Source organism: Cavia porcellus, unplaced genomic scaffold, assembly GCF_034190915.1.
Source record: "Cavia porcellus strain 051 isolate PalLab524CR breed Dunkin Hartley unplaced genomic scaffold, mCavPor4.1 scaffold_14, whole genome shotgun sequence".
Lineage (NCBI taxonomy): Eukaryota > Metazoa > Chordata > Mammalia > Rodentia > Caviidae > Cavia > Cavia porcellus.
This window is the reverse complement of record NW_026947497.1, coordinates 22604039-22617785: the sequence shown is the minus strand read 5'-3', so window position 1 is coordinate 22617785 and position 13747 is coordinate 22604039. Positions and strand designations below refer to the sequence as shown.

General features: G+C 33.8%; 1 protein-coding gene across 1 annotated transcript in view; it reads right to left on the bottom strand.

The window, feature by feature from the left end:
• Positions 1-13747, bottom strand: part of Fat4 (FAT atypical cadherin 4) — a 156466-nt gene that overhangs the window by 136651 nt on the left and 6068 nt on the right. The window lies entirely within an intron of this gene.

The following is a 13747-nucleotide window of genomic DNA, read 5'->3' as shown; positions in this document are numbered from 1 at the left end:
GTGCTACGGTAATGTAATGTAATCTAGTATCCTTTAGGAACTCTGAATCATGTTCCTAATTTACCATTACGTATTTTGACGTAATGACATTTAAAATAGTACTAAAGCAATAAGTAAAATGTGTCCATTGTTTTAAGGGAATTTCGGAGACAGTCAAACATCTGAAAATTGTAAATATGAAATAAGAAAGGAAAATTAGAGTCATTTGTAGGAAAATAGATGTGCCCTCTGACTATAATACTAAGTGAAATAAATCGCTCACACAAGCATAAATATCTCATGGTTTCTTTTATACAATATAAGAAACACAAATTATGAATAAATCGAAAAATAAAACATAATGGGAAGTAGGGAGATAGATATTTCTCAAATAAAAAGGGGATCAAAAATGATCCCCTTTTTGGGGATTTAGCTCAGTGGCATAAGCGCCTGCCTTGCAAGCAAGCAGTCATGAGTTCAATCCCTGGTACCGATAAAAATGAAAAAGACAAAAAAAAAAAAAAAAAAGTGAAGGGAGTGGAACACGAGGAAAAGGATGATATAATCAATTAAGATGTGTTATATACATATTCCAAGTCCCAAAAATGAATGCAAAATTATTATGTACTGTCACTATGTATTAATAAAATATTAATAACAATGATATTTCATATTTTTGTTTTAAATTTACAGAAATGAGATGCATAAAATATTATGTGCCTTAGCAACTGATATGACTTATACTCCTTTGGATTTAATGATGAATTTAGAAATGATGTCATGTTAGAGAAAAGTTACAGCTCTTAGTTACTGCTGGACTCTGGAAAGGAAGGCATAGGTACAGCAATCTGCTGGGTCAGTGACAGCTGAGTGGGCTGGGGTGGGAAAGAACAAGAGGCCAGGGCCTAAGGTGTTATCTAGCAGCTACATTTGCACAGCCTAAATGCTTCGGTCTTCAATTTCATATTCAAAACATCTTTGGACAGATGATGATGAAAACATGAAGATCATAAAGAAGTTGCATCCTCATTTAGAGAACTCGAGTCAACAGTAAGTACAAGTTTGAAAATAATGAATTCTACTCTGTGATCCCTTTGCCAACTAGGCGTGTCAAGGAAGGGGACTACTATGACATAGTTTGGCTTCTCATTAGAGATCAAGGTGCTAAATGACTGTCTCAGAATTAAAACCCAGGGGCTTCCATTCAGTGCTACATTTGGCTCAGTCCAGATTCCTTGCCTTTCCACCCTAGGGACTTAGTGTTTCCACTATGGAAAAATATATGTGACAGCTATTCTATTGCATTTTTAATATTTGAAAACATAACACATCTTTTAAAAAGCATCAGTATCTTCAGTGGCAAATTGTGTTATCTCACAGCATAATTGCATCCATCTCTTGAGTTAGCGGAAGCCGTCTAGGCCACCAATTGAAGGAGACTGTGTCAAGTATTCTAAGTAACTGCATAATTGAGTGCAGAATAGTTTGGGAAATAACTGAAAGGCAACCGCTGATCATAGATCACGTTAAAATTTTGTTGAAAACACCTACAGTCAGCTTTTCCCTGTAATGTGCTACAGATGTGTTAATGTGGTACAGATAAGTTAATGTGAAAAACTCCATTAGGAACACTCCTCCTGTGATTATAAAATATTAATGCTACTCATTTAAAAAAGCTGAACAAAAGCACTTTACCAAAAGGGAATCTCTTTTGACACATAAATTATTTGCTAGAATTGCAGTGTTAGGCTTTGCCACAAATCCATATCACAATAAAGAGATGCTGAAAATCTGTTAATGGGCTAGTGAAGATGTTGCAAAACATCCTCACAATTTTTAGCATCCACTGCGACAAATTCTTTAAAATCTGTATTTTAGAAAAATCTGTATTTCTTTTGTTTAGTCTCGAATTTTTGTATTTGTTTACTCTTAGAATGCCATGGTTTCTACATCTGATCTTGTTTCTCTGTCTAATCTGGCCCATAGAAAGCTGACCATGAACTCAGAATATTACCTGAATTACAGATTTCTCTATGCCAATCTTATACATTATATGATTATCTGTAGATATACCCATTTTTAATTTCTATAGATTTATTTAGCTACTTTATTTTTTCATTGTGCGTGTACTTTTGTAAGTACTTTCAAGTCCACTGCAGAATGAAGTGGATGCAAAATATATAAAGTGGTAGTCATTTTAACTAGAATTATATAGCTACAATAAATAATACTTCAGAACAATATAGAAAGCAGCGATATCTCATCTTTGTGAAGTGAGAGTGTATTTCATTTATTCTATCTGCTTATTTTAAAAATTTTACAAAACGATAAAACATATTTTTCAGGAAATGTTTTAACTATGAATGACAAACCTTTATTGAAGAAGTAGCTAAAATTTATATGATTTGTAAAGAGTTTTGAAGAAACACAGTTTAGCTTTTATTTGATGGGACCTGCCAATTTGACTTCAGTTAAGAGAATTTCATTAAGTAATTGACAAATACGTTTTTTCAAAAGCCATTCACAGTTAATCACACACAATTTGATGGTAGTCAACAATCAACTATGATCGATGGATATTAAAAGACGAACTAGTGTTATCTAACTAGTAGATAAGATTTCCAAAATGAGACACACTGCATTTTCTAATATTCTACTTGTTTGTTTGTTTCCTCAGTCACTAAGCCTCTCAAAATTTTACAATTCATCAATAGCTTCTCTCAAGGGACTAAAATCATTACTGTCAGCAACAATAAAATGATGGATGAATAAACAATCTGGACATTAACCACTTACAAAATGGTGAGATTCAGTGCAAAGTCAGAAAACCCTGAATGCTAGTTAATTTAGAATTTGTAATACTCAAAAATCATGAGAATTTGTGCTCTACTTCAAAATGAAGGTAAAAATGACCACCCTATCTTCTATTGAAGCAATTTTTAAAACATAGCACTCATACCTAGCTTCATTCAGTTTACATACACATATTATATATATATATATATATATATATATATATGTATATGTTACATGAAATGTTTTACTTTACCAAATATTCATAAAGAAGATTTAGTAGCCCTTGTGTAGCTCACAGATCCTATACAGAGACTGGGTTACAAGACTATCAGGCAGTGAAGTCATTCAGCTCCTGTTATTTTACCCAGGAAAATCAAACCTAGCCAATTTAGCTAACTTCACTAATTTCAGAAGAAATTCCAAGACTTGACTTGAGAGATGAAAAAAAAACCAGCTACTTTATTTCAGCATGCATCACTGATTGAGCTCCTAGGGCTTACGCAACACACCTGCAGCATTATCAGCAGTGATTTCTTAGTTTATCACAGATTTACTGAGCATCTGCTTTTAGCCAGTAGGTGCTGTGCAGAGAGTAGAAACAGATGAAAGCCTTTCCTCTCACTGAATATAAATTTTTAGAGAGATGACACACCAGAAACATCATAGAGAAGTAATATGTGTAGTGTTGGGTGATGATAGGGACTAAGCAAAAACAACAAGAAGGAAAGAGAAAAAGAAACATTGGAGGGAGGAAGAACTTTGCAAGGATACTTTGAGAAAGACTTGAAGGAATTGAGGAAGTCAGCAAGCCAGGCTGAGCACACTATGTGAAGAGATTTTGAGGAGCAATGCCAGAGAACAAGGTACCAGACACTCAGGATCTTTGCTAAGCAAACTTTACAGGAAAAGCAAACAGAAAAGTCAGTAACTGGAGCAGTCACTTATGGCTTTATGGGTCATTGTAAAGATTTGTCTCTTTCTATTAGTGATGGGATGTTTTAAGCAAATGAAATGATATCAAAGATCACTTGGTTACCACACTAAACCAAGAGGAGCAAGGGCCAAAGAGGAGATGCCAGTTCTTTTGGTCAATGAGTCTGTCAACAAAACTAAGTTCCAAGGAATATTCTAGACTCTTGAGATCAGTTAGTAAATATAGCAGATAAAAAGTCCTAGAAAGCTGTACCTCAGTTCACAAAATTTAATTCATCCCATGATTCTGGAAAAGATGACTGCAGTCGGTGCAGAGTTTGCAAAGGAAAAGAAAATTTTGCTGAATATTTCTGCTTGCAGACTAAACTGTTTGCAAACAAAAGTGTTCATGAACCGAGGTGCCCTGTACTGGCCTTAAGAAAAATCCATTCTAATGAAGGATAGAATGACTAAAAGAAGAAAATCAGAATTTTAGGCTAGCAATTTTTTGTACACGCATGCTTCCAACTATGATGCATATATGAATTTTAAGTAGTGCAGTTGGTTGTGCTTCTCAAGTAGAACAAAATCATAGGCTAGAAAGAAGAATTCCAAGAACTGATTCCAGGAATTTTGTCATTTGGCTTGTGGGAGATGAGCAGAAGCTGATGACAAGGGATGATAAATCTGAGGAGGATGGACATAAAAGTGCTGCCGAGAATGAGATCCATAAAGGAAAGTTCACCCTCATTTAGCATCAAATACAAGAGCAAATATGAGAAATATGGGAGACAGCCACCCAAGTTAATTTCTGAAAGAAACAAAGTTCTTTGTAGAGGGTCTTGAGGGACATCAGTGACCAGTAAGTTCTAGGGATAGTCAGAAGCCAGTGCAGTCAGAAGCCAAGAAGGCAAGGGAAGAAAACCATGGGAAAAGATGTCAGATTCCATCAAGAAGACATCTTCAGTAATCCAGCGGTGGTGAGTCAGTTACACCAGCAAGCAACAGTGAACTTGAGAAGAGCTGATCAAGCCTCCGTATATCTTAAAATAAGAAGATAATTTGTCAGATTGTATGTGGTGTGAGAAAGTCAAAGTTTTTTTTACCTGAATAATCAAACAATTGAAATTGCCATCAACTAAGAAATAGATGGTTGAGACTAATTTTTATTGAGACAGTTGTATTGAAACTCAGAGGTAAAAAAAAACGGGATTATAAGATATCTATTAATAAACCAAGAAAACAGCGAAGAAGTCCTACAAAGCTGAACATAGATTTCAGAAGAGACTAATATGTTGGAGAGAAAATTTTGGTACCTTTTGTGTACATATGTTATTTAACACTACTAAACTGATCGGCATACTCAGGAGATGATTTATGAATTGAAAAGGGAAGACTTATAAGGACTGATTTTAAAGGTGTTTTAACATTTAACATAAGGTATTTGAGAAGATGTAGAGATGCTCGTGAAGAAAATTGAGAATAAACTTTGCAGACTAGATCAGATGCATTCAGGGTAGTATGACCATAGACAAGAATAAACTTTTCAAAAAATAGGGTAAAAACATCACAGATTATGGTGACTCAGAAGTTGAGTGAAGAATGTACTTAACAGAAGTGAGAGACCAACTGTATCAAATGGTCTTTATGAATTAACTACAATGAACATGGCAAGAATTACCTCATTGAAGTGGCAGGAGCCAAGTGTGTTAAGAATGGATTTCAATGATGGAAAGAGAAGCAGGTACAGACAATTCTTTTTAAAGTGTTGCCAAAAAGGGAAGACTGTAAATGAGTTAGTAAGTGAGATAATGGAAATACATTCCTGCCCTCAGTTTAATAACTCAGAATGAAGGATTGACAGATTGTAAATCTATTTATTCAAGGCTAATACAGACAAAGGTTGATAGGGACCAAAGTAACCCTAATACTGAGTCAACACCCAAATGGCACTTCCCCTCTTCAATCACCAGAACAAAAATAAACAACAACATGGTAACTTTTACATAGTAAAATCTGTACACCTGTAAAAGTACAGAACGCATTAATCATTCTTAAAATAAGTGACTTTAATTAGCATTGTGTGGGGATTACATGAAGAATACCAAAATTACACTACTGACATGCATGTTTCTAAATGTCACTAATATTTCCTTAAAATCTTCAAGTTTTTTACTGTTTTGTGGACATGCATATACGTCTGGAAGGTAAAGAACACTGTGTTGGAATAGTTAATTCTTAATTACTAGATAGATCTTATCTGACCATTAGATTTAATTTCATTTTTGTATCTTCATTTTCCAATTTTGCATCATGATACTGACATCAAGGAATAAGCAATAGTCTTTGCATAATGAATGCGTATGTGTGTGAATTCTCTAAAGCACATTTGTCTAATAAGATGTTCTTAAATTTTCCACTTGCCTGCATTCCTGTATTCTCCTCTCCTTACTTAACAGACTATTAAATATTGGCTACTCCTATCACAGACTATTCAAAGCCTGAAAGCATTAGAGAAAATTCACCATACTCTATATTTGAGACACTTTTATTGTACCTGGAGTCAAACTCAGGACCTCATGCTTGCTAGGCAGGCACATTTGGAACATTTAAAGAAACTTAAGTTAATCTTGGCCCATGTCATTTGCCACTTATTCTTTTCCTATTTCCACTCATAAGCTCCTAATTAGGAAGACTACCTAGTGGATATCCATTTTAAAGAACTGAGCCTTGGATTTATTAATTCTAGGAATAAATGACCCACTTTGGGGCCCATGAGTCCTCTATAGTCACAACTAATGTTCTTCACGACTAATGAGGTTCCTGGGCAGTTTTTCATTCTAATGATGACAAAGCACAAGCTACAGACAAAGCAATGAAAAATTGATTCCACAGAATTCTTACCTCGTAAGTATTTTTGAAAGTGCTTCCTAGTGTAATTGCCTCAAAACATGATGGAACAATTAAGCATTCAAATGATAAAGGTTTTAATGAAGGAAAAAAAAATACACAGTAAGTTCCTCAACAGATGAGTTCTATCTATGAAAGTCTGTCACCTAAACAAGCAAAACCAAATCAAGCATCAGGAAGACGTACAGTATTTAAAATATGCAGCATGAGCAAAATTGGCCATGTATAATTGTGTTTGTGACACATGTTTGTTCCTGATTTTAAAAATTTTAAAGAGCTTCAATTCACAACACTTTGTTCAATAAATTTTAAAATATGTTAATATGGGAAACAAAATCGGAAAATAATCATAGATTATTTTTAAAAAGAATCACTGTGGAGTTCCATAGCAGAGAAAGCATTAAAATGTTTTCCTTCCTTTAAAATAAACTTCATCCTTAATTCCCTCCTACCCCATCATTATCCTTAAGAATGGCTCTTTCTCTCCCTGTGGCCCTTTTCTGGCTTCAGCTTCTTCTCTCTCATTCCCATCTCTTCCCTGCCCCACAGACATTCCCACATGGCCCCATGTGGGCACTGTGGCTGGCCAGCGTCACTGCCTGACTCCGGACTGTCCCCAACTTCCTGATGATGCTCATGGCAACAGGTACCAGTTGGATTCTCCCTTAATTTGTTCAAGGTGTAACAATAATTCTTAAAGTTTTAAGAACAAGTAAAATAGAAAAAACAGGATTATTAAAAAGCATAAATACATTTTGGTGTCTAGGACTAAACAACTCTTCTCTTAGCTTAAACTGCAAATCACTATTGGTTTAATAGCAGTGATGAATAAAATTTTTGGAGTTACCCAAATCTGGATGTGATCTTTCTGTTTAAATATAAGTTATTTAACTTTTCTGGGTTTCAGTTTTCACAACTATCAAAATTGGAATGATATTACTGTTGTGATAAGTTTCAATGACAAAAATCCCTAATAAAGCATTTATTACAACTCAATGACCAAATATAACAATTATTATTACTATTGTTAATTATTATTATTGTTATTATAGAGTAATTATTACTATTGTTATTAGAGAGTCTTTACATTTTATCTATGAAGGAAAATATAGAAAATATATTGACATTCATTTAAGATGAATGAATTCTGATTCTAAACCTTCTGAAATAAAAGTTTCTTCATTTCATATCCAGCATGATGAAAATTAATTTGTCCAATATCTAAAACTCATTCTAGTGTTTAGTGAGTCATTGTCCTCCTTAAAAGTCTTACCATAAGGCTGGGGATTTAGCTCAGCAGCACAAGCGCCTTCCTAGCAGGCACGAGGTCATGAGTTTGATCCCCAGTTCAAAAAAAAATCTTACCATAATTTAATATAATTTCTCCTCTCACATTTCCCTCCTCTTTGGAATTTCCAAATCTGACCAATACTTCTGTCTATCATCATATATGAACCTCTGAGAAAACCAAATATCCATTTAAGAAGTTTGGGAGCAAAACTGTTTTCATAATAATGCAAAATATTGTTTGCTTTGTTCACTGTGCTGACAATTATATCAAAAGTACAAAAGTAGCAGCAGTAAACTACTAGAACCTTAGCATAAATTAGAACAGTATCTCCGAAGTATTGAAGGAGTAATTGTATTCTTCATTGCCAAATACACACAGGAAAAGTAAAATATCAGTTCTTTTTAAAAGTCAAAAAGAAAACTCTTTGAAAAACAGCCAATGGGGCTGGGGATTTAGCTCAGCGGCATAAGCACCTGCCTTGCAAGCAGGCGGCCATGAGTTCGATCCCCGGTACCGATAAAAAGAAAAAAAAAACCAGCCAAATTATTAATTATACTAAAGCAAGACTTCAGTCACAATGTATTTTCAATATTCTGTGTGACAAACAGTAACATGTGCACAAAGGCACATTAGTCTGTACCTAAGAACAGTGGTTGTTGCAAAGACAAGCATGTTGTGAGCTGAGTTGTGAGGTGACCTCCCTGTTTTATTTGTGGATTATAATTTTCACGTGAAAGAATAACTAAGCGAGTTTATGCTGTGTGGTTTGATAAGAAAAGAGAAACTGACACTTCAAAAAGCTGTTAATTGTGGCAAAATTCAAACTTTCAAGTAAAAATTAAAATTTTGAGTAAGTTATAACCATGCAGTTGAGCATCAAAACACTGAAAGCCTTCTCTGTAATCAAAACAAGTTCTAAAATAAAAACAGATATACTGACCAATAGAAAGGAACAGAAAGCCTGGAAATAAGTACATGCATTTACAACTAAATAATTTTCAACAAAGGGCCAAGAACACACAGTGGGGAAAGAACAGTATCTTCATTAGCAGTGGGAAAAACTTGATATCTATATTCAGATGAATAAAATTGGAAATGCTTGTCTCACCATATACACAAAAAGGTCTAACAGAGTGAAAGCTTAAAGGCAAGACCTGAAACAGTACAACTATTAGAAGAAAACATAGAAGAAATTCTTTAAATCATGTCTTGGCAATGGCTTTTGGAATAATATCTCAGAAGTACAGATTGTAAGAGCAAAAATTAGCAAGTATGACTACATCAAACTGAAAGGCATAACAAAGGAATAATAGATAGAGTGAAGAAAAAAACCTATAAAGACACAATATTTGCAAACTATACATCTGAGGAGTGGCTAGTATCCAAAATACATAAGCAACTCAAACAAGTCAACAGTAAAATACAAATAACTGGACTAGCAGTGGACAGGAAACCTGGAGAGTTTTAAAAAGAAGACGTACAAGTGGCCAATACATATATAAAAATGTAGGCCATCAATGGAACCTAGTGAAATGCAAATAAAAACTGTGATGAGATGTCACCTCACTCTGGTGAGAATGACCATTAAAAACATGACCAGGGAAATACAGGCAAGGATGTGGTGAAAAGGGAACACTTAGGCACACACTGTTAGTGAGTATATTAGTCAAATTCCTATCACCATAACAAAATACTCTATTTAACTTTAAATAGCATAGGCTAATTTGGGTTTAGAATTTCAGAAGTTCCAATTGATGACTTGCTTGTTTGGGGCCTGTGGCAAGACAGTACATTATGACCAAAGTATGTGGCGGAAAAAACTTCTTACAGCCTGAGCCAGGCATCAAAGAGGAAGGGACTGGGGTTCCACAGTCTCCCTCAAAGGAGCAGTCTCACTGCTCTAAACACTTCCTACTACCCCATCTGTTTAAGGTTCCACACCGTCTCAATAATGCCTTACAAGGAACTAAGGCTTTAACGCTTGAGCCTTTGAGGATACTCAAGATTTAAACTATAGCAATGGAAATGGATACTTGCAGTGCTATCGTGGAAACCAGTATTAAAAAAGGGAAAATAGTAATCTAGTAATCCCACCACTGGGTATATACCCAACAGAAATGAAATGAGTATTGTAAAGGTATATCCATACTCCCATGTTTACTGCAGCATTATTAACAATAGCAAGAACATAAATTCAACCTAAATGTCCATCAGTGGATAAAGAAAGTATGATTCACAAGCACGCACATGCACATGCCAGCACACACACAGGTAGTATTTTGCCATATATAAAAAGCAGTGAAATCCTGTCTTTTGTGACAATATAGATGAACCTGTATTTAATGCTGTTAAATGAAATAAAGCAGGCACAAAAGCATAAATGACACAAAATATGTGTATATATCACTAATCTATTGAATCTAAAACATTGACCTCACAGAAGTAGAACATAATGGTGGTTACTGAAGTCTGCTGGAAATAGACCAGGTGTTGATCAAAGGGTACCTAATTACACTTAGAATACATTTTAAGAGAATTTGGTACAGAAACTTAATTATAGTTAATCACGATATATTGTACTTTTTAAAAATGTAAAAAGTGGAAATTATGAGCTGTCACCACAAAAATAATTACTATGTGAGGCAACCTATCTGCTAGTTAAATTTAGCCTTTCCATGGACTACGTATATTTTGAGACAGCATGTTAGTCAAGATAAAATACATATAACTGCATTGGGCAATTCAAAAACAAGCACATTTTAAAAATTATTTCTGGATAAGATCTCACAATTCATACCAGTATTTTCCAAGTGATATATGTCTGCTATTTCTAAGTCATGAAGAAGTTTAAAAGAGCCACCAAGAAAGTAACAAAGATCCTAAGCAGTTTTTGATAATAAACTGTGAAAAGTTTCCAGATAGTGATCAAATTCCAGACTGCAAGTAAATTTGAAGGAACTATGACTTGTGAACTTCGTTAATATTAATATTAAAAACAATAATTATTGAAAAGGATATCAAGCCAAAGTTTTCCCCATTATTCAACTCAATACATCTTTGAGGATGGATTTGTTTCAGATATAGTAACTTATGGATCCCAACACATTGCAGTAGACTAAACAAGATTTGAGAACACAGCTGCACTCTGTTAAAACAGATGCTAGAGGATTCTTAATGTAAAATAACATCAATCTTTTCATTGTTTTACTTAAGTTTGAAAAATTAAGGTTTTTAAACAAAATAAAAAGTGGTGCACATTTCATGAAATTATGAATGCTATTTTTTCATAGGTTTAATATTAAAAATAGTAACTATCAATAGTTAAGGTGAGCCTAAGCAAAGCCTTCTTGGAATTCTTTCTAAGAACATGTAGGGGCTTTTGGAACCAGTAAGTGTGAAAATGGCAACCTGGCCACTCCCTACCTACATATGCATATATTTTGCTCTTTCCATTTAAATACTCTATCAGACCACTCATTTAATTCTTCCTTCCTTTTCAAGAATTCTGACAATACTCAGTTTATTTGTAGGGCAGAGATGATTAATATGTTCTACCCTTAGTTTATTTGATGAATGGAATCTGATTCACTAGGCCCTTCCATTCCCTTAGCTTTTGTCTGTTGATGATTCCTGAGGCACAGGGACATATCTTCTGACTTAGTTTATACATCATGTCATTCAGCAAATATTATCTGAACATCTAGCATGGAGTGCACTGTTTTTAAATCACAAAGATTAATTAAACAAAGATCTTCATCTCAGTGATATCCAAGCAGAATCTCAAATTGCATGCTCCTACATAATCGTATTTAAAAATAAACATTCAAGTGCTACATTGTCATACTGTATTAAACCTAGGGAAACATACAAACTGCTGATGAGCTATTATAACATAATCAAGGTTATATTTATTCATTAAAGAAGATAGGCAAAATAAAAAATAATAGATCCTGCATCTGTGACCCTAAAAGCAACTCTTCAAAGACATTCAATTCATGTCAAACCTTTAGGTATGACAGGTAGTGTAAGTAAATGTGTACACTGGAAAAATCTCTGGAATGAACAATACCTAAGTCATAGGTCTCTGCCTGTTCTCATCCTCCCCTCTTCACACAACTGTCAAGAATTAGAAAAAGCATGAATTTAAATTGTTTCTCTTTTACCTGCTGACCTTCAGCTTGCACATGGAATGTGACTGGCCTTGATTCTGGCCAGAAACATGAATATGTAATCAGACACTTGTAGATAGATATACATTTTAAAATTTTTATGACACAAAGTCATCACTTGGAAAGAAAGAAATAAAAAAATACCCTCTGACATCATATATATATATATATACATATATATACATATATGTATATATATATATATTCATTATAAACCATTGTGCAGGAGAAAAAAAGCACTTCATTGTATACACATGAAAGAGACAATCAATAATAATATGATATTTTAACCCCAAATATTGCTTTTAATACCTTTTGGGGAACAACATTTGCTTCTAGTTTTAGTAGTGGCTGGAATTTGGAAACTCAAACTTTGTAATTTCAGCACTTTAGTTCACAGAGGATATTCTGGCATACTTTGTTATTTTTGTAAAAATTACCACATTATATTTTCCTTATGCTTCTAACCAAACAATTATATGGCAAATATGAGTACCTTTTTGATTTTGATGTTACTTGAGGATAAAAAAGTAAAAGATTTATCATCCCCTGCTGCTAACAGAATTATTGGTAGTTACCATTTGTTAATCCTCCTGCCGCCTGCAGGGGCAGGACTGTTTCCCATTCCTATGCTAAGCCAACCTTTGCCTATCCAATAGATACAAACCAAAGCAACAAATCTTCAAGCTATAATAATATTTACTGTCATTCTCCATTATTGTCCTAATAAAATATAGTACACTAGACTAAATAACACCTAGTAACATAGTTTAACAAATTGATCCAATATTGGGAATGACTAAATTACATTCCTTTAATAAATATTTAAACTTTTAAATTAATCAAATCTCTTCATTTAAGAAAAAATTGTACAACAAACTTTTTTTTAAAAAGAAAGAACTGTAGAGAAGAAAGATAGAGGAGGTGTATAGGAAAGGATAATTCAAATAAAACTAAAATTACATATAAATCATGGTAAATCATGACCTGAACTAAATCAAATAGCTCCTCTGTAAAAATCTTTCTAAAAATTAATAGGCAAAAGGAACAATTTCTCTAGAAAGCCTTTCAGGTTTTGTATGTAAGACACAACTGAATTCCTTTTAGAATTGTATCTCTAAGAATTGTATAACTAATTACTTCTAATGGCCACTACCCTACATACATGCATTGAATGCACAGAATAGACACAGCCAGTTATCATAAAAAGAATCACAGAGAATCCAAGAGATAATAGCCATAAATGGACATTTAAAATTTAAATAATCACTCACCTTTCCAAAAAAAGAGAAGAAAGCAAGAAAACAAATACTGGTTCCTCAATTGCACTAGTATATTGTGTTTGGATCACTGCCAACTATCACAAACCACATTTGATATTTTTTGTTTTTGGCTGAGTGACAGACACCGGAGTGACTTTGAGTAAAGTGGAAAAGAAGAAAAGTGGAAAATGAGTTTAAAAAACAACAAACAAACAAAAACAAGAACTTTCCAGATTGTGGCTTTATCAATTCTAGTTGATTATTAAACCAACAGTTCAATTGATAAAAATAAATCAATGATACACGGAAGTAGTAACATAAAATATAGCCCAGGGAAGGTCAAGCTTGGAATTTTCTTGGTGTATACTACAAAACACCAATTTCTTACTCAACAGCAATCAGGACATTTTCCTATATTGTGACACTAA